This window comes from Salmo trutta, chromosome 16, assembly GCF_901001165.1.
Source record: "Salmo trutta chromosome 16, fSalTru1.1, whole genome shotgun sequence".
NCBI lineage: Eukaryota > Metazoa > Chordata > Actinopteri > Salmoniformes > Salmonidae > Salmo > Salmo trutta.
In genome coordinates this window covers 40,293,451-40,314,993 of record NC_042972.1, presented here as the reverse complement: position 1 = coordinate 40,314,993, position 21,543 = coordinate 40,293,451, and the positions used below count along the sequence as shown (strand labels likewise).

Below are 21,543 nucleotides of genomic sequence, written 5' to 3'. Positions count from 1 at the left end.
TTGAAATATGTGATATTAGCTGTTTGAATGGCAGGATTAGCAACCTTGACCTTTCCATTGTTTACCGTCACACATCCATGCATGAATGTAACTGTGGATAATGCTGGGCATGAAGGCATGCATAGAGAATATAAATTCCGCAAATACCCCAGAGGTTTCTGATTAACTAGGGAACGTCATTGTTGGCCATTGAGCAAGCAGACCATGTCCAATAGAGTATGCACAGGGCTGCATTCACAAACATTTGAACTATGGGGTGGGACGCACCTGTTTGAGGGTGTGGATCAGGTTGTGTTACCATGGAGCCAGCGGATGCCAGCTGACAGCTGGGGTTCCCAGAGGGTTACTAGAGCATTATGGGATGCATGTGTCCTCTCATCACCCGAGGGGCCTGTGTCATATCTTTTTTTTTGTCATTTAGCAGACGCTCTTAACCAGAGCAACTTACAGTAGTGAATGCATGCATTTCATACATTTCATTTCATACATTTTTGTACTGAGGGGAATTTATGACCGAGTCAGATTAATGGGCATATGTCTGACTGTAATTCATACAGTATCTATTTATGTGCTATGGTGAAGCCATCCTGGAGTCAAAATGTGTTCATGTGAAAGAGCAGGGAAATGAAAAGTGCAAAAGTTAGGAAGTTTGTCATAAGAGAAACACATTACAATATCACCTATATCAGACACCTGCAGTCTGCTGCAGATGTTTTTGCATAGCTATGTTTACCGTACCATTGTCACCAAGTAAGGGAAAAAGGTACACACACACACCACATACAAATAGTCTTATACTGTGATGAAATACAACCATCATAGGACTAAAATATTTACTCCATAACATTCACGGATCTCAACACAGTGTGACTGTATCTTCAGCTATCTTGTTTTCCCATCTTTACAAATTAAATGACTCAACCTTGCCCAATATCACCAGCATTTTAACTGCATAGTCCCAATCAGAATTACCCCTATGGGTGTTTGGGTGTTATGGCCCAAATGCAGCAAGAATTTTTGTAAACAACGTTAGATATGAGGCATTAAGAAACATACTCACTCGGTATTATGTGCCTCTTTACAGAAGCTAAGGGGGCGTTATAACAATGTTCCTTATTATTTAACGGGTTACATAACAGAATACAGTTCAGTAGACAACCAGCTGTAACATGATTGATTCAGTCTAACCCTTTTGTTTTGATCTCTCCCAATTCTTTCTCATTGGATGGCTAGGGATTTTTTGACATTATTTTAACGATGCTGAGACCAAGTTCTCTTTTCCAGCAACACAATACACATCAAAATTCAATGAACACAATGAACACAAATTCAAAGTACACATTCATATACACATTAAAATACATGTTATTATACACAGCAATACACAAAAAGAAGAACACCATCATAAAAAATGATGTTAGGTCCCCTAACAACCGTCTGAAATGTACCAATTCCTCCAATTTTAAAGTGTACTATAGATCATTCCACACGTAAGGTGCAAAAACACACAAAAACAAGAAAACTAACGACAGCTAGACAGTTTTGCAGGCTAACAGACAACAATGCAAAATCAACTTCCCACAAAAGACAGGTGGAAAAAGGGCTACCTAAGTATGGCTCCCAATCAGCGACAACGATGTACAGCTGTCCCCGATTGAGAGCCATACCAGGCCAAAACAAAGAAATACAACACATAGATAGGGAACATAGAAATATAAAACATACATCAAAACCCCAAACACACAAAACAAACACCCCCTGCCACGCCCTGACCAAACTACAATAACAAATAACCCCTTTTACTGGTCAGGATGTGACAGGAACATTTTTGGAAAGCAACTACAGTTTAGTTTTGTCCTTGTGTTTTAGGTTATTGTCTTGCTAAAAGGTGAATTCATCTCCCAATGTCTGGTGGAAAGCAGACTGAATCAGGTTTTCCTCCAGGATTTTGCCTGTGCTTAGCTCTAAAACGTTTATTTTTTATTCGGAAAAACTCCCCAGTCCTTGACAATTACAAGCATACCCATAACATGATGCAGTCACCACTATGCTTGAAAATATGGAGAGTGGTACTTAGTAATGTGTTATTGGATTTGCCCCAAACATAACATTTTATATTCAGGACCAAAAGTGATTTGCTTTGCCACATTTTCTGCAGTATTACTTTAGTGCCTTGTTGCAAACAGGGTGCATATTTTAGAATATTTGTTATTCTGTACAGGCTTCCTTATTTTCACTCTGTCAATTAGGTTAGTATTGTGTAGTAACTACAATGTTGTTGATCCATCCTCAGTTTTCTCCTATCATAGCCATTAATAAACTGTAACTGATTTCGCCATTGGCCTCATGGTAAAATCCTTGAACAGTTTCCTTCCTCTCTGGCAACTGAGTTAGGAAGGACACCTGTATCTTTGTAGTGACTGGGTGTAAAAATACAACATACAAAGTGTAATTAATAAGTTCACCATGCTCAAAGGGATGTTCAATGTCTTATTTTAAAAATGTTACCCATCTACCAATATGTGACCTTTGCGAGGCATTGGAAAACCTCCCTGGTCCTTGTGGTTGAATCTGTGTTTGAAATTCACTGCTCGACTGAGGAACCTTACAGATAATTGTATGTGGGGGGTACAGAGATGAGGTAGTCATAAAAAAATGTATGTTAAACACTTATGCACAGAGTAAGTCCATGAAACTTATTTAGGCTTACCATAACAATGGGGTTGAATAACTTGTTGACTCAAGACATTTCAGCTTTTCATTTTTAATTAATTTGTAAAACTTTAGAAAAACATAATTCCACTTTGACATTATGGGGTATTGTGTTTAGGCCATTTTATCACTTGTATATTCAGGCTGTAACACAACAAAAGTCAAGGGGTGTAAATACATTCTGAAGGCACTGTAGATTGTTAAAACTGTATCAGGTTGACCTTACTAAACTCCTATTAATCATAGAGGGGAAGAGACACATGTAACACCAGGGTCTTTTATTTGACTGCAACCATGATGAGAGAGAGCATGGATATGGCTCTCAGTTTCTTCACTGATAGTACTGCATTTTCCCTACTGCTATCTGGGACATCGAGTAGAGTTAAATCTGTCTTGTGCCAAAAACCTACTGAGGCAGATTAAGGCAATCAGAGACAATCCCTGTCCACATTACCCAACGGACAGACTAACAATACTGGCTACCTCTTTAGAAAGAGTTTAACCTCTCTGGCGCATGTGGGACGAACTCGTCCCACCTACGTAACAGCCACTGAAATCCAGTGGCGCGATTTTTGAATCGTTTGAAATACTATTACTTCAATTTCTCAAACATATGACTATTTTACAGCTATTTAAAGACAAGAATCTCGTTAATCTAACCACAAAAAGGCTTTACAACGAAAGCAAAACATTAGATTATGTCAGCAGAGTGCCCAGCCAGAAATAATCAGAAACCCATTTTTCAAGCTAGCATATCATGTCACATAAACCCAAACCACAGCTAAATGCAGCACTAACCTTTTATGATCTTCATCAGATGACACACCTAGGACATTGTGTTATACAATACATGCATGTCTGTTCAATCAAGTTCATATTTATATCAAAAAACAGCTTCTTACATTAGCATGTGACGTTCAGAAAAAGCATAACCCCCGCAAACTTCCGGGGAATTTACTAACAGTTTGCTAAATTACTCACGATAAACGTTCACAAAAAGCATAACAATTATTTTAAGAATTATAGATACATTACTCCTCTATGCACTCGATATGTCCGATTTTAAAATAGCTTTTCGGATGAAGCACATTTTGCAATAATCTAAGTACATAGCCCGGCATCACAGGGCTAGCTATTTAGACACCCACCCAGGTCAGCCTCCACCAAAATCACATTTCCTATAAGAAAAATGTTCTTACCTTGCTTGTTCTTCGTCAGAATACACTGCCAGGACTTCTACTTCAATAACAAATGTAGGTTTGGTCCCAAATAATCCATCGTTATATCCAAACAGCGACGTTTTGTTCGTGAGTTCTAGACACTATCAGAATGCTACATCACGGTCTTGCGCATGGCGCATTGGCGTGACAAAAAATGTCTAAATATTCCATTACCGTACTTCGAAGCATGTCAACCGCTGTTTAAAACCAATTTTTATGCCATTTATCTCGTAGAAAAGCGATAATATTCCGACCGGGAATATGCAATGAGCCTAAACAGCCGAATTAAATTTCTCCTCAGGAGCGAATCGTGCACGCGCCTCATTCAAAGGTCCTCTGAGCCGCCACTTACCAAAGGCGATAATGTGTTTCAGCCTGAGGCTGCCTCGTCAACCTTCAGGTATTTCCCGGGTTCTGAGAGCCTATCGGAGCCCTGGGAATTGTCACGTTACAGCTAAGATCCTTACTTTTCAATAAACAGATGCAAGACGCACGACTCCTTGTCAGACAGGGTACTTCCTGCATGAAACCTTGTCAGGTTTTTGCCTGCCATAGGAGTTCTGTTATACTCACAGACACCATTCAAACAGTTTTAGAAACTTTAGGGTGTTTTCTATCCAAACCTGAACAATAATATGCATATTCTAGCTTCTGAGTTGGTGTAGGAGGCAGTTAAAAATGGGCACATATTTTTTCCAAAATTCTCAATACTGCCCCCTAGCCCAAACAGGTTTTAACTGTGAAGTAACTGGTGTTATGGACTCGTTCATGCAGAGAAACTACAGTATCAGTGCTATGTTTTTTCACAGGTCTAAAGTTACCCTAAAGCTTGCCATTTTTATTGCAAAGTAATGTACATTGTTGGTCCCATGTTTATTGAGCTTAAATTAAAGATCCCCCCTAAAAAATGTATAAGCACAAAAAGCTTATTTCTCTCAAATTCTGAGCACAAAAGTGTTTTTTCACACAACACAATGCCGCAGATGTCTCAAGTTTTGAGGGAGTGTGCAATTGGCATGCTGACTGCAGGAATGTCAACCAGAGCTGTTGCCAGAGAATTTAATGTTTATTTCTCTACCATCTCTAACATAAGAATTTGGCAGTACATCCAAGCAGTCTCACAACCGTAGACCATGTGTATGGTGTCATGTGGGTAATGTCAAAGTTGTGAACAGAGTGCCTCATGGTAATGGTGGGGTTATGGTATGAACAACAAACACATGTTATCGATGGCAATTTGAATGCACAGAGATACCGTGAAGAGATCCTAAGGCCCATTGCCGTGCCATTCATCCACCGCCATCACCTCATGTTTCAGCATGATAATGCATGGCCCCATGTCGCAAGGATCTGTACACCATTCCTGGACGCTGAAAATGTCCCAGTTCTTCTATGGCCTGCATATTCACCAGACATTTCACCCATTAAGAATGTTTGGGATGCTGGATCGACGTGTACGACAGCATGTTTCAGGTCCAGCCAATATCCAGCAACTTCTCACAGCCATGGAAGAGGAGTGGGACAACATTCCATAGGCCACAATCAACAGCCTGATCAACTCTATGCGAAGGAGATGTGTCGCGCTGCATGAGGCAATTGGTAGCCACACCAGATACTGACTGGTTTTCTGATCCTCCCCCCTGCCTTTTTTAAAGGTATCTGTGACCAACAGATGCAAATCTGTATTCCCAGTTATGTGAAATCCAAAGATTAGGTGTCACGAATGCTAGGAGTAGTGGTAGGAGTCAGGCGCAGAGAGCAGAGGTAAGAAAAAATGAGATTTATTTTCTCTGGTACGACACGGTCGACGCCAACACAACAGGCGTGTGAACTAAATGACCAACCCATACACAACGGGCACACAGTCCGGAAAGAAAATAATCCAGGCAGATCGCCAGCACATCCAAAAAGCACACTGACGTAAAATAATCCCGCACAAACCTGGGCGGGCTAAACAGGCTTAAATAACCACAAATCAAGACACACAAATAAGGAACAGGTGCAAACAATAAGACATACCGACAGAAAAGGAAAAAGGGATCAGCGGCGGCTAGTAGGCCGGCGACGAAGACCGCCGAGCGCCGCCCGAGCAGGCAGGGGAGCCACCTTTGGTGGGATTTGTGACATTAGGTCCTAATTTATTTATTTAAATTGACTGATTTCCTTATATGAACTGGAACTCATAAAAATATTTTAAATTGTTGCATGTTGTGTTTATATTTTTGTTCAGTGTATTTGATAGAACATCACTATAAGAATTCTGCTGAGCAACCATTCGTCTGTTACCTACAAACCCAGAATATATGTGTAGGTATTTCTTACATAATTGTTTAATCAGACTTTCAGACATAAGACCAGACCCATGCAGAAATGTGGAATGCTTTTTTATTAAACTGTCTAGCTCATTGATGGGGTTCTTTAGTCACTATTGTCTGTGGCCACCAACAGTGTCTAAATCAGGGAAGGAAGCGAAAGATGGTGGAGGAAGGTGAGAGTTGATGAGTAGTAGCCTACAGGTCTGTCCTCAAAGTGCTGGGTCATGGCTAATTAGGTGCTAAGAGAGGTTAAAAAGGGAAAGCATTCTGAATCCCCAAACAGTTTACAGTCAATTACTGGGCACAGACGTCAATTCAACATCTCTTAATTTCATTGAAATGTCATGGAAACAACGTTGATTCAAGCAGTGTGTGCCCAGTGGGAATGCACAATGGAATTGGAGTACACTGGGGCACTAAAGAAAACATTAACAACCTATTTTGAAATGTACTCAGTAGTCTTTTTGTTATTTTCTATGAGGACCATTAGATCAGTTGTGGAGCTTTGAGTAAAGTCACACCATTCTCCTTGAGAGTTTTTGGGAGTAAATCAAGGCATTGTTGAGGTGAGGCACGGTAGGTGCGAAAGTATTCACCCCCTTGGAATTTTTCCTATTTTGTTGCCTTACAACCTGGAATTAAAATAGATTTTTTGGGGGGGTGTGTATCATTTGATTTACACAACATGCCTATCACTTTGAAGACGCAAAATATTTTGTATTGTGAAAGAAATAAGACCGGTGTACAACAATCTTTAAGTCATACCACAGATTCTCAATTGGATTGAGGTCTGGGCTTTGACCAGGCCCTTCCAAGACATTTAAATGTTTCCTCTAAAACCACTCAAGTGTTGCTTTAGCAGTATGCTTAGGGTCATTGTCCTGCTGGAAGGTGAACCTCCATCCCATTCTCAAATCTATGGAAGACAAACAGGTTTCGCACAAGAATTTCCCTGTATTTAGCACCATCCATCACTCCTTCAATTCTGACCAGTTTCCCAGTCCCTGCCGATGAAAAACATCCCCCACAGCATAATGCTGCCACCACCATGCTTCACTGGGGGGATGGTTTTCTCGGGATGATGAGAGGTGTTGGGTTTGCACCAGACATAGCCTTTTCCTTGATGGCCAAAAAGCTACATTTTAGTCTCATCTGACCAGAGTACATTCTTCCATATATGTTTGGGGAGTGTCCCACATGCCTTTTGGCGAACACCAAATGTGTTTGCTTATTTTTTTCTTTAAGCAATGGCTTTTTTCTGGCCACTCTTCCGTAAAGCCCTGCTCTGTGGAGTGTTCGGCTTAAATTGGTCCTATGGACAAATACTCCAATCTCCGCTGTGGAGCTTTGCAGCTCCTTCAGGGTTATCTTTGGTCTCTTTGTTGCCTCTCTGATTAATGCCCTCCTTGTCACGTCTGCTCCCGCTCTTCCCTCCTCCTGGCGCTTGAGGGCGCCAGGTTGCCCTGCATCACGCACACCTGCCTTCCCTCGTCACACGGATCAGCGTTATTGGACTCACCTGGACTCACTTATCACCTGTTTATTTCCTCCCCTATATTTGTCAGTTCCCCAGCTCTGTTCCCCGCTGCTGCATTGATTGTTTTTCTGTCTTTTCTTCTGTATGCTGACGCTATTCCTGTCTCGTTATATGCCCGTCAATTATTAAATGTTACTCCTCGTACCTGCTTTGTCTCTCCAGCGTCAATACATATGAAACTCCTTGCCTGGTCCGTGAGTTTTGGTGGGCGGCCCTCTCTTGGCAGGTTTGTTGTGGTGCCATATTCTTTATATTTTTGAATAATGGATTTAATGGTGCTCCGTGGGATGTTCAAAGTTTCATATGTTTTTATAACCCAACCCTGATCTGTACGTCTCCACAACTTTGTCCCTGGCCTGTTTGGAGAGTTCCTTGGTCTTCATGGTGCCGCTTGCTTGGTGGTGCCCCTTGCTTAGTGGTGTTGCAGACTCTGGGGACTTTCAGAACAGGTGTAAATATACTGAGATCATGTGACACTTCGATTGCACACAGGTGGACTTTATTTAACTAATTATTTGACTTCTGAAGGTAATTGGTTGCACCAGATCTTATTTAGGGGCTTCGTAACAAAGGGGGGGAATACATATGCACGCACCACTTTTCCATAATATATATATATTTTTTTTTTTGAAACAAGTAATTTTTTTCATTTCACTATTTTGTGTATGTCAATTACATGAAATCCAAATAAATAAAAAAAACATTTAAATTTGAGGTTGTAATGCAACAAAATAGGAAAAATGCCAAGTGGGATGAATACTTTTGCAAGGCACTGTAGGCATGAAGGTTTTTAAAGAAATGTTCCCATTCATGGTAAAGGCTGTATATGTTGGCTCAATCAGAAATTACCTTTACAAGCTGCAATGCCTGTAGCCCATGATTGGATTGAATCCTGGCATAATTTAGGAAGACATTTTTGGGGAAATAATGCGAAGGGGGATTAATACTTTTACAAGGCACTGTATCTGTAATTATATGGCTGTAGGGTGAGGGTAGGGTATCTTAGGTAGATGGCTACATTGAAATAGGAAACAGCCATTAGCTATATTTGTTGATGATTTGTGGGCCCCTATGCCAACCAGATGTACTGCTTACTTATTAAACACACAGAGGTGGTAATGATGATAGGACTTCTGACTAAAACCCTTAAGACTGACAATAAACTTAGAATCTGTAATGTAATGGTTTACTGTGACGCCCTAATGTTCAAGATGCTCCAAAGACCAAGCTCTGGGCAGGACAAATTCCATGCCTGAAAACCAAGTCATATGAGTTATATGTTTAAAACTGTGAGACAGACTAGCACTTGCTATTTAAACTGAACACAAGCCAAAAAGGCCACTCAAGATTAAGGTTAAAGAGTAAGCCACATACTAACCTTTCCCTGACCCTCTGCAAATGCTTAATTAAAGGCCCCCCATCAGAGGGCAATGCTTAATTCCTGTCCTAGAGTGGAAATTCTTGTTTCGGTTCCACCTCTGAAGAATGACGCAGGCTGCTAATACTTATTTACGAATTGAGGGTTGGAACGTTGTGGTGATTTCCACATGGAGTGGAGAAATAACAAGTAGGGCAGTGACAGCTGTCAGTGTAGCTAGCTAGCATATTTAGCAAGCTAATGCTAACTGTTTCTGTTTTTTTTTACTACACCATATTCAAAAGATTAGCTACCTGGCTAGGCTATCACACATGGAAAAATACTATAGTGTATACTATGTTAGGAATACTATAGTTCACTGTAGTGTTTTGCAGACTGAAGTCTGGTATACTGTAGTATTTACTATAGTGTTTTTGCGGACTGTGGTGTACCGTAGTATTTACTGTAGTGTTTTGTTATTATATTTAATATATACGTGGGGGGCTTTCTCCTTGAGAAAACCTACTGGATAAATACTAAAAGAACAAATGTTCCATTACCTGAAGGTAGGTAGGTAGGAATAAAGGAGGAACTGGGATCTATACATTCAGCGCTTCAGCTGTCTTTTATAACCATAGGGAACACTATATATGGTCTATACTTGGCATGTAGGTTTCTCACTTACGGGTGGCACAAATTAGGATATGGGGGAGAGGAATGGTAGGGTATATGCTAATTAAATACTGTAGTATTTACTATAGTTAAAAAATATATGTTTTTGCGGACTGTAGTGTTTTTGCGGACTATTATGAAATATTTTGTGTGGATAATACTTTAGTATTTACTATAGTATTCTACAGTATACTACAGTATACTACACAATTCTGTACTAAGTACTACACATGATTGAGGGATAGCATACTACAGTGTGTAGTATAGTATTCTACTTAAGTGATAATGCCCGAGAAGCGGGTGTTTGAAGGACATATTGGCACGGATGTTGGGCAAACCGTGCAATATATCACCGGTTTCTCGGGCATTATCACAACGGGTTACCAACATACTCAAATAATGATTTATATATTTTAATAAAATGTATTATGATTAATTTATTCATATTATTTCATCCTTCAAGATATAGTCCTGAAACAAATCTAGGGTTGCTACCCAAGCCGGCTGGTCGTTCGTTCTATTGGTTCAGTTGCCAGAGACGCGACCCAGTCATTTAGTCTTTTTGTTCTGTATCTATGGACGTTCAGTCGTTCGTTCTAAATGTACCATTGCCATACTGGCTGGCAACATTCTCATCCATTGCTTGCTAGCCTGTTGGGGATCGAGGGTAACCTAATCCCACTGACGGGATTGCTAGCAAAGCGGGAAATTCAAAACATCAAAAATATAATAATTTCAATTTCTCAAACAATCAACTATTTTACACCATTTAAAAGATAAACATCTCCTTAACTTCTTGAGGCTACCTGGGACGTTAGCGTTCCCCCCGTGGCGCACCCTATCAACTGCAGGTGCATTTCAAGAGCGGCAAATTTGAAACCAAATAAATGTACAAATTCAAATTTCTCAAACATACAACTAACTTACAGCCTTTGAAAGATAAACATCTTCTTAATCTAACCACGTTTACCGATTTCAAAAAGGTTTTACGGGGAAAGCATAAAGTTAGGTTATGTTAGGAGAGTACATTGACAATAGCGGTGTGCAATGCATTGTCGATTCAAAGACAGGCTTCACCAAAACCATACAATCAGCTAAAATTATGCACTAACCTTTTACAATCTCCATCAGATGACACTCCTAGGACATTTTGTTAGACAATGCATGCATTTTTAGTTCTATCAAGTTCATATTTATATCTAAAAACAGTGTTTTACTATGGCGTTGATGTTCAGGAAATCGTTTCCCTCCAATACCGGCAGTCAAGTCATGACGACAAAATAATTAATTAATATTAGAAAACATTGCTAAAATATTATATTGTCATTCAAAGAATTATAGATTTACATCTCTTGAACGCAATGGACTTGTCAGATTTTAAATTAACCTTACTGGGAAATCACACTTTGCAATAATCTGAGCACTGCGCCAGAAAAATACGCATCGCGATACAGACTAACCGCCATGTTGGAGGAATCTAAAATCGAAAATACTATATAAATAATCCATTACCTTTGATTCTCTTCATCAGATGTCACTTCCAAAGAGTCCCAGGTCCATAACGAATGTAGTTTTGTTCAAAAAAGCTCATCATTTATGTCGAAAAACCTCCGTGTTGTAGCGCATGATCTAAGCCAGCCGGACTTCACTTCACTTCAAGAACGGAAAAAATATATTTCCGTTCGTTCAAACATGTCAAACGTTGTATCGCATAAATCATTAGGGCCTTTTTTAACCAGAACATGAATAAAATTCAAGGCGGACCATTGGGTTTTCTTTTAAAACGTTTCGGAATGAGAGTACCCACCATCAAATCGCGCGCCAGGGTGAATGATGGACCATCACGTTCCATGGCTCTTATTCGGTCAGATCTCACTGTAGAACACTCAAAACACTTTGTAAAGGCTGGGGACATCTTGTGGAAGCAATAGGAAGTGCCAGAATATACCTCACCCCCTTTGTTTTTCAATGGCATAGGCTCAAAGTCAATTCAACACATCAGGTATCCACTTCCTGTCAGAATCTGTCTCAGGGTTTTGCCTGCCAAATGAGTTCTGTTATACTCACAGACACCATTCAAACAGTTTTTGAAACTTTAGGGTGTTTTCTATCCATATATAATAAGTATATGCATATTGTAGTTACTGGGTAGGTGTAGGAGGCATTTAAAAATGGGCACATCTTTTTTCAAAAAGTCTCAATACTGCCCCCTATACCCTAACAGGTTAATCGAACCACATTGTCCGATTTTCAAAGAGGCTTTACGGCGAAAGCATAAAGTTAGATTATGTTAGGAGAGTACATAGCCAAAAAAGTACACACATCCATTTTCAATTCAAGGACAGGCGTCACCAAAAGCAGAAAAACAGCTAAAATTATGCACTAACCTTTGACAATCTTCATCAGATGACACTCCTAGGACATTATGTTAGACAATACATGCATTTTTGTTCTATCAAGTTCATATTTATATCCAAAAACAGCATTTTACATCGGCGTGTGTCGTTGAGAAAATGTGTCTCCCCCAAAACTGCCAGTGAATTTACCAAAAAATACTCATTATAAAACGTGGTTAAAGTATTAAACTGTTATTCAAAGAATAACGGTTGCATTCTGAATGCAACCGCATTGACAGATTTCAAAATAACTTAACTGGGAAAGCATACTTTGCAATAATCTGAGTACTCTGGTCAGAAAAATACACTAGGCTATACAGCTAGCCGCTTTGTTGGAATCATCGAAAACCATGAATAACATCAGCAATATTCCCTTACCTTTAATAATCTTCATCAGAAGGCACTTCCAGGAATCTCAGGTCCACAGCAAATGTTGTTTTTTTCGATGAAGTTCATAATTTATGTCCAAATAACTCCATGCTGTTCTGTGTTGTTAGCACGTTTGGTAGGCTACTCAAAATGGGAGGGAAAAGTCACGACGAATAGTAAAAAAAAAAAATCTATTTACGTTCGTTCAAACATGTCAAACGTTGTTTAGTATCAATCTTTTGGTCCATTTTTAACGTGAAACATCAGTAATATTTCAACCCGACCTCTCCTGTGTCTTGAAACAAGTTTTGAAAAATGTCTCGCCTCACATGAACGCGCATGTGCTCGCAATAATGAAGTGACGACCTCCCAGGGACGTCAACTTCCCTTACTTCTCATTCGTTCTCTGTTCATCATAGACGCTTCAAACAACTTTATAAAGATCGTTGACATCTAGTGGAAGCCATAGGACGTGCAAAATGAATCCTTTGTCACTGTGTGATTTATTACCAATGACTTGAAAATAGTACAGCCACAAAATGTTCATTTCCTGCTTGATATTTTTTCTCAGGTTTTTGCCTGCCATATGAGTTCTGTTATACTTAGAGACACCATTCAAACAGTTTTAGAAACTTCAGAGTGTTTCTATCCAAATCTACTAATACTATGCATATTCTATTTTCTGGGCCGGAGTAGTAACCTGTTTAAATTGGGTACGTTTTTCATCCGGCCGTGAAAATACTGCCCCCTAGCCCCTAGAGGATAGCAGGCCAACTACAGCTAACTTACAGTCAGGTCAAATAGTGCAGGCAGAATAACAAAAGTAGCTGCATTTGCATTTGTTTAAGCCGTTTTCTAGTGACATTTATTTGGATACATCCATAACAATGAGCTAATGAGGCGCAATTTCGCCTGGCGTAGAAAATATGCTCTCTCGTCAGGACGCTGTTGTTCAGGGGAGATAGCCAACAACACAGCTCACACAATCAATTCAAAGTGATGCTGGAAAGACTACAAACTAGCTCCACCGTTTCGTTTTACCTTTTTCAATTTACATTTACACTTTGTATATGTTCATAAAAATGATGCCAGCTGATTCATGATTTCGACTGGCTGAGAAACGTTGCCTGCCTGTCTGTCTCTTCCCGACTCCCGACATGTTCATTACTATGGGACAGCTGGAGATCGAATTTGAATATTGAAACAATGTTGCAAATGTCGAAGAGACAGAGAGCAAGGTTTATACAAATCTCCGGGGTTGAAAACTAAATGTTAGTCTAAAAGAAATGTGTGATAATGTCTAGATGTATTTTATTGTGGAGATCAAGTTTATAACTTGCCTGGCTGGGCTGATGAGACAGTGGATTGCGTAGTCAGATGGAACAGAGTAAATAGGCATTTTAACGTCATAGATTTAGCCGGTGGTAACTTAGAATAGACACCGTCTGGAATGCAGTTTTAACCAATCAGCATTCAAGATTAGAACCAGCCGCTGTATAAAGTATACTACAGTTTACTCTAGAATTCTATCGTAAGTACTGTAGTATTCCATAGTAAACTGTAGTATTTTGTATGTGGGATAGCTGGTTCTGGAGCAGGATTTGTCATATGCATTTAGGGAAAACTTCGCCACAGATGGATAGGGGAAACCAGCAGCTATTGTTATCTCCAAAGTTGTGTCATCTTACATATTGCGGATGCAAATATGCCATAGAAATAGAAGGTATAAGATGAAGCTCCGGTAATATGCATAGCCTAACTACTGAACGGTTTGGACTAGAGACACGTTTTTCTACATTGTAATTGACACAGAGCAACCTTTGGTAGGCTGCTGGCAGGATATTCGGCTGCACTACAGCAATGCTATACTGGACTCGCTAAATGTACAGTAGCCCTTAGGATGCTAAACAACTAACAGGTCCAGAACAAATGCTAAGTCAGCCAGTGCTCATACCATGGTTCTCACAGCGAGGGGAAATGAAATGATAGGCTACAATGACTTTGCTCATGATGCACGACGCAAATGACATGTAACAACATTGTGAGCTCATCGGACATGAAATGAAACACCAATACAAATGTAACAGCACAACAAAACAGAAAACAAGTTTGTGGAATCTTCTTTCGCGGATGCCTTTCCATTATAGGATACACACTTGTGGATTCTAGCTGAACAAATCAAAGGAGTGGGCATCGTCTTTCAGCAACAACAAAAATTAAGTGAATTCCACTCCTGTCTGTGTTTAAAGGTTCCTTACGTTTCAACAGGTGCTCAGGGAGTATCCATGACCCTTTGTGATACAGCAGGGGGGGGAAGACACATGAGAAAGCATGTGTGTGTTCAAATCTCTTTAGGGAATCTACAGGACTCAGCCCCCTTGATGGTTTGCACATAGTGTTGAGCAGGGGCACAACTTTCACTGGGGACCGTGGGGGGGAAGTCCTCCCCGCACTTATAAAACTAAAGTTGTGCCCATGGTGTTGATTGTGTGCTGTTGGACATGTTGTGGTGAGGAAGGAAAGGGTTGAAAGCACCCCAGACACCAGCCTGGCCTCAGATCCATACAAAATATACTTTACATATTTCTGAGCACCTCCAAGACATATGAAACCTACTAATGGTCTAGTTACTTTAGCCAGAAACAAAAGTAAGGAGGTTGGTCAGGGAGGATGGGTGGGCGATGGGTCTGCGACGGTCTAGCAATCCAAAGGTTGAATGTTCGAGTTGCGTCGGGGACAACTGTAGCATTTTAGCTAACCCTTCCCCTAACCCTTATTGTAAACTTAACCCCTGCTACGTAAATTGTCATTTTAGTTTTCCTAAGCGCCAACATAAATTCTCCCTGTAATTCTCCTTTGTTATGGTGCAACAAGCAACCTGGTCTCAGATAAAGATATGCAATACTATACGTCCTCCAAGAGGAATGATAAGTTACTTCATCCAATTCGTATGCTATTGTACGACCGGGTAAGATGTCGATCCTATACGTCCTCTGATTTGTATGATATTGATATTGTATCCATTCATTATATATCCTAATGTAATTGAACATATCATACTAAATGGATTGCCAAATATTTACATACAGATTAATACAAATTGTCCTGAGACCTCGTTGCAGACACAGCTTGCCCTGGCAGTATCCGTAAGACTTCATTAAACAGGAGGAATTCAGGATCAGTCTCAGTGAGTACAGAGACGTCTGTGGATAATGGGTTTAAATATGCCCAAAACAGCAGTTTGTGTCATGTGAATTTCTATATAAGGCAATGTGGAAAATAAAATTATACATTAGTATACACTTGCCAAAAGTGAATGAAGAGCGATGTGGATGTCTGTATCTGTTGTTATTGTTAAGGTTCACTGAATGTTTAAAAGGAAGGATTGACCATTGCTCTCTGGGCCATGACATTTAGCCTGATGCCTTTGATACATTTTGAGCTGTAACAATCCCAGGGGCATCCAATCCTCCAATCGCCAGTCACTCCCTCAACCATGAAGCCAGTGTGATGCTGTATTTAGACAAAAAAGATACACTCCAAGCAGGAGAGATAACATTAATAACACTTATCACAAGGAGAGAAAACAGAGAGAACCTTAATGTAGCTTTATTCCCATATCTGAGAAGAACTGGGCTGGACGGAATGTGCTGTAGCTGTGTCTTTCTATTACATATTTTAAAGCTCCTATAGGTTAATGTAACCAAAGCTCCTATGATTACATACTTCTTCAATAAACTATCATGACTATTATTGTTATCAAGAAAATTGACATCATCCATGTTTTGTAATAAACTAAATGGTACTCTACAATATGTTATGGAAACAGTACTGTAACTATGATAGTCCTGCTGATTAAAAAATATTTCACATGTAAACGTTACAATGACGGTTTGTCCTTGAGAACACTTCAGTCATTCTAGAATTTGAAAAATGCACCAACAGCAGCAGAGAGAGAAGTTTACACAATCATGTCTGTATCATGGCAATAATGATAAGATATCAAAACATGTGGAGTACTCACAAATTCCAATTCTAAATCCACTTGAGCCCAACCCTGCTGGACAGGCAATCAATAACAAGCTGGCAAAGCAGCAAACCCAGACACAACATCATACAAGCCAGGCCTGGTCTCTCACCTGTGTGCACACATTTTGATCCCAGGCTATGCCAGGCTGACGCTGGTGTCAGTGCAGCCTATGATGAAACTACAACCTGCCCTGTGTCATCCGTCCTTGTGTGACATGCTGTCTGACATCTGTCCCTGTAGGCATGTGACCTACAGTCGCCCAGCTGCAGATCCATATGACCAGATGGTGTTTGTGTTTACCTGCATGGTCCTGTCCTCATTACAAGCTCTTCTGGCTCCACCATATAGGACATTATTTTATTTGTATTTTATTTCACCTTTATTTAACCTGGTAGGCCAGTTGAGAACAAGTTCTCATTTACAACTGCGACCTGGCAGTTATACTGAAAATACTATACCATCCAACAGTTAAAATCCTTCAGATATCGGTTTATTCACCAAAGCTGCAACATGGACCTGAAATGGTACTGTAGCTGTAGTGATAGAAGAGGGCCTCACTTGGACAAGCTCTGAAGGTGCTGCTATCACAATCAGTTGTGGCAGATATACACTGAATGTACAAAACATTAAGAACACCTTCCTACTATTGAGCTAGCCCTCAGAACAGCCTAAGTTTGTCGGGGAATGGACTCTATAAGGTGTTGAAAGCATTCCACAGGGATGCTGGCCCCTGTTGACTCCAATGCTTCCCACAGTTGTATCAAATTGGCTGGATGACTTCTGGGTGGCGGACCATTCTTGATACACACAGGAAAATGTTGAGAATGAAAAACCCAGCAGCATTGCAGTTCTTGACACAAACCGGTGTGCCTGGCACCTACAACCAAACCCCGTTCAAAGGAACTTAAATCTTTTGTCTTACCCATTCACCCTCTGAAAGGCACATATACACAATCCATGTCTCAATTGTCTCATAAGGAATCATATCTTTCACCTGGATTCACCTGGTCAGTCTGTCATGGAAAGAGGTGTTCTTAATGTTTTGTACACTCTGTGTACAGTAGATGTGTTTCTCCACTAGGGGGCAGAATCAGTAGTCTCAACAGAGTTCAATCTGATAATGCATAAATCTGAATTTGTATGACCATTGCATGTTGTGTAGTGTTGTTGTTGTTATTGATGTTGTTGCTGTTGTTGTGGCTATGTGTGTGCACACATACATGTGTGCGTTAATGTGGGTGTATGTTACAGCCTGACGCAGGAAAGTGAACACTTTGCAGTTTAAAATTGTCTGTTAAAATGTTGTTCTGCCTGAGTACATTAGTTTTCCTTCCTTTGATGACTTGTGGTGTAGAATCGCCTTACTGGGATCCCAAATAGGGGGCGGTGAGAGTAACACTAATGTACTGTCCTGAGGTGTACACTGCCCCTGAGCACTGATCTAGGATCAGGTTCATGGAGTGGTTCTCATATTTGTTTACTTTCAGTAAACAAAAACAACTGTCTAGTCAGGATCCTGACTTAGCAAGGAACTAGCTCAGCTTTTCCAAGTCCTCAAGGGAGACGACAGTGAGTTAACAGCAACACTGACTGTGTCGCTGCCCAATATCAAGGGGCAATGCTGAAGGGCCTGTCACCAGCATGTGGCTGTCCTACTACATGTGTCAGGTTCTAAATCAACATTACAGGTTTTAAATATGCACAATCTCTTGGGTAGTTCCCTCTGTCTCTTCCAATGAACTAGTCCTGAATACCTCTGACAATCTCTCTGTTTTTACTGCTCTTTCATCTTATCTAGAAAGCAGTGTGTTAAGGGACTCCAGGATCATGTAGGGTACTGTACTGAGGCAATGTGTCAGCCACAAGACTTGATTGTGTAAGATATATATATTTATATACATGTTTTAAATGGCCAATGATGACACTGCGTCCTTTCAATATTGAAATATGTAGTAATACTATTCAAAGGGTATAATGCAAACATAATTATAACGTTGTGTTATTATCATGATATACTCACATTGTGGGTGTGGACGTGTTTAACAAAAACACAACAAACAAACATTTCACCAACTGGGGACATTTCCTTTGTCCCAACAAGGTCAAATGCTATTTCTAGGGGGTTTATGGTTAAGGTTAGATTTAGTGTTAGGGTTAAAATTAGGTTAAGGGTTAGGCGCTAGGGTTAGTTTTAGGGTTAGGGTTAGGAGCTAGGGTTAGGTTTAGATTTTCGGGTTAAGGTTAGGGTTAGGGTTAAGGTTAAGGTTAGGGTTAAGGTTAGGGTTAGGGTTAGGGAAAATAGGATTTCGAATGGGACTGAATTGTGTGTCCCCACAGGTTAGTTATACAAGACTGTGTGTGTGTGCATGTGTGTGTGTAACTGAATGCATAACACTGATCTCTAATGTTCCTGAGCAGGTAACCAGTCCTGCTCCTGGCGATATCAACCAGGCAATATCAAGGTTAGTGGTAAGGTTAGGGTTAAAGTTAGAATTAGTGGTTAGAAGGTGCCATGGTAGTGTACTTCCTAGCAACCCTGCTCTCCCGTCCGGAGCCCCTGCTAACAGCCTGTGTCGTCTGGGTAACCTGAGCACCCTGAGGTGTGAAACCAGAGCACCAGATCACCGGACCAGGGTCCAAATTGATTTGACAAAAAAAGTCCAACCTCTTTGTCTCAAACCTTGTTATTGGGTTAGAGGCATAGAGGCACTTTCTCAGGATGCTTAATAAAACCTGAGGAAAATCAAACAGGACTCTGAATGCAAAGGTCAAATGACCACTGGTGGTAAGGAGACACTGGGCCAGGGCAAAACACAACATAACATTCTAAACCCAGGTCAGCAAGCCTGTAGGCATACAGTAGGATGCTTTATGAACGCCGTGTTTCCCGCTATCTATTGCTGTTCACTGGACCCTATGATTACTTGGCTACATAGCTGATGCCTGCTGGACTGTTCATTAATCACGGTACTCCATTTTGTTTATTTTGTTTATCTGTTGGCCCCAGCCTCAAACTCAGGCCCTGTGTGTAGTTAACTGACCCTCTCTGTCCATTCATCGACATTTTACCTGTTGTTGTTGTCTTAAGCTGATTAGTTGTTGCTGTCTTACCCGTTGTTGTCTTAGCTAGCTCTCCCAATCAACACTTGTGATTGCTTTATGCCTTGCTTTATGGCTCTCTCTAATGTCAATATGCCTTGTATACTGTTGTTTAGGGTAGTTATCATTGTTTTATTTTACTGCGGAGCCCCTAGTCCCACTCAAAATGCCTCAGATAGCTCTTTTTTCCCACCTCCCACACATGCGGTGACCTCACCTCGTATAACTAGTGCCTCCAGAGATGAAACCTCTCTTATCGTCACTCAATGCCTGGGTTTACCTCCACTGTACCCGCACCCTACCATACCCTTGTCGGTACATTATGCCCTGAATCTATCCTACCACGCCCGGAAATCTTCTCCTTCTATTCTCTGTCCCCAACACACTAGACAACTAGTTTTGATAGCCTTTAGCCGTACCCTCATCCTACTTCTCCTCTGTTCCTCGGGTGATGTAGAGGTTAACCCAGGCCCTGTGTGCCCCCAGGTGCTCTCTTTTGTTGACTTCTGTAACCGTAAAAGCCTTAGTTTCATGCATGTTAACATCAGAAGCCTCCTCCCTAAGTTTGTTTTACTCACTGCTTTAGCACACTCCGCCAACCCTGATGTCCTTTCCGTGTCTGAATCCTGGCTTAGGAAGGCCACCAAAAATTCTGAGATTTCCATCACCAACTACAACATTTTCCATCAAGATATAACTGCCAAAGGGGGATGAGTTGCAATCTACTGCAGAGATAGCCTGCAAAGTTCTGTCATACTTTCCAGGGCTATGCCCAATCAGTTTTAGCTTCTAATTTAAAAAATGAATCTCTCCAGAAATAAGTCTCTCAATATTGCCGCCTGTTATAGACCCTCCTCAGCTCCCAGCTGTGCCCTGGACACCATATGTGAATTAATTTCCCCCCATCTATCTTCAGAGTTCATTCTGTTAGGTGACCTAAACCGGGATATGCTTAACTTACATCTAGACGTTCCGCTAGCGGAACACCTGCTCCAATATCCAATGATGGGCGTGGCGCGAAATACAAACTCCTCTAAAATCCGAAAACTTCAATTTTTCAAACATATGACTATTTTACACCATTTTAAAGACAAGACTCTCCTTTATCTAACCACACTGTCCAATTTCAAAAAGGCTTTACAGCGAAAGCAAAACATTAGATTATGTCAGCAGAGTACCCAGCCAGAAATAATCAGACACCCATTTTTCAAGCTAGCATATAATGTCACAAAAAACAAAACCACAGCTAAATGCAGCACTAACCTTTGATGATCTTCATCAGATGACAACCCTAGGACATTATGTTATACAATGCATGCATGTTTTGTTCAATCAAGTTCATCTTTATATCAAAAAACAGCTTTTTTACATTAGCATGTGACGTTCAGAACTAGCATACCCACGGAAAACTTCCAGTGAATTTACTAAATTACTCACGACAAACGTTCACAAAAAACATAACAATTATTTTAAGAATTATAGAAACAGAACTTCTTTATGCAATCGCCATGTCCGATTTTAAAATAGCTTTTCGGTGAAAGCACATTTTGCAATATTCTGACTAGATAGCCCAGCCATCACGGGCTAGCCTATTGTCATGACTGTCCTGATCAGGTCAGGGTACAGGAGACCACCACCCTACAGATTATCTCCCAAACCCCCAACAGAGGAGGAGAGATCTAGGGGTCTGAAGATGTGGGGGTTTATGACACCTCATGCCCATAATAAACTTAGGCCACAGAGAAATTCCTTTGTCCTAACAATGGAGAACTGGCCTCAGAACATTAAACATGCAATAAAGGGACTTTGGAACAATGGTTTCCGTCAGCCACAATG

At 40.6% G+C, this 21,543-nt stretch overlaps 1 protein-coding gene and 1 non-coding gene across 2 annotated transcripts in view; one reads left to right on the top strand and one right to left on the bottom strand.

Annotated features, from left to right (window-relative positions):
* LOC115150759 (protein FAM107B) overlaps positions 1-21,543 on the top strand; it is a 48,980-nt gene that overhangs the window by 543 nt on the left and 26,894 nt on the right. The window lies entirely within an intron of this gene.
* On the bottom strand, positions 9,641-9,695 carry LOC115151210 (U7 small nuclear RNA). The gene has a single exon (XR_003867228.1). It is a non-coding gene; the product is annotated as a U7 small nuclear RNA (small nuclear RNA).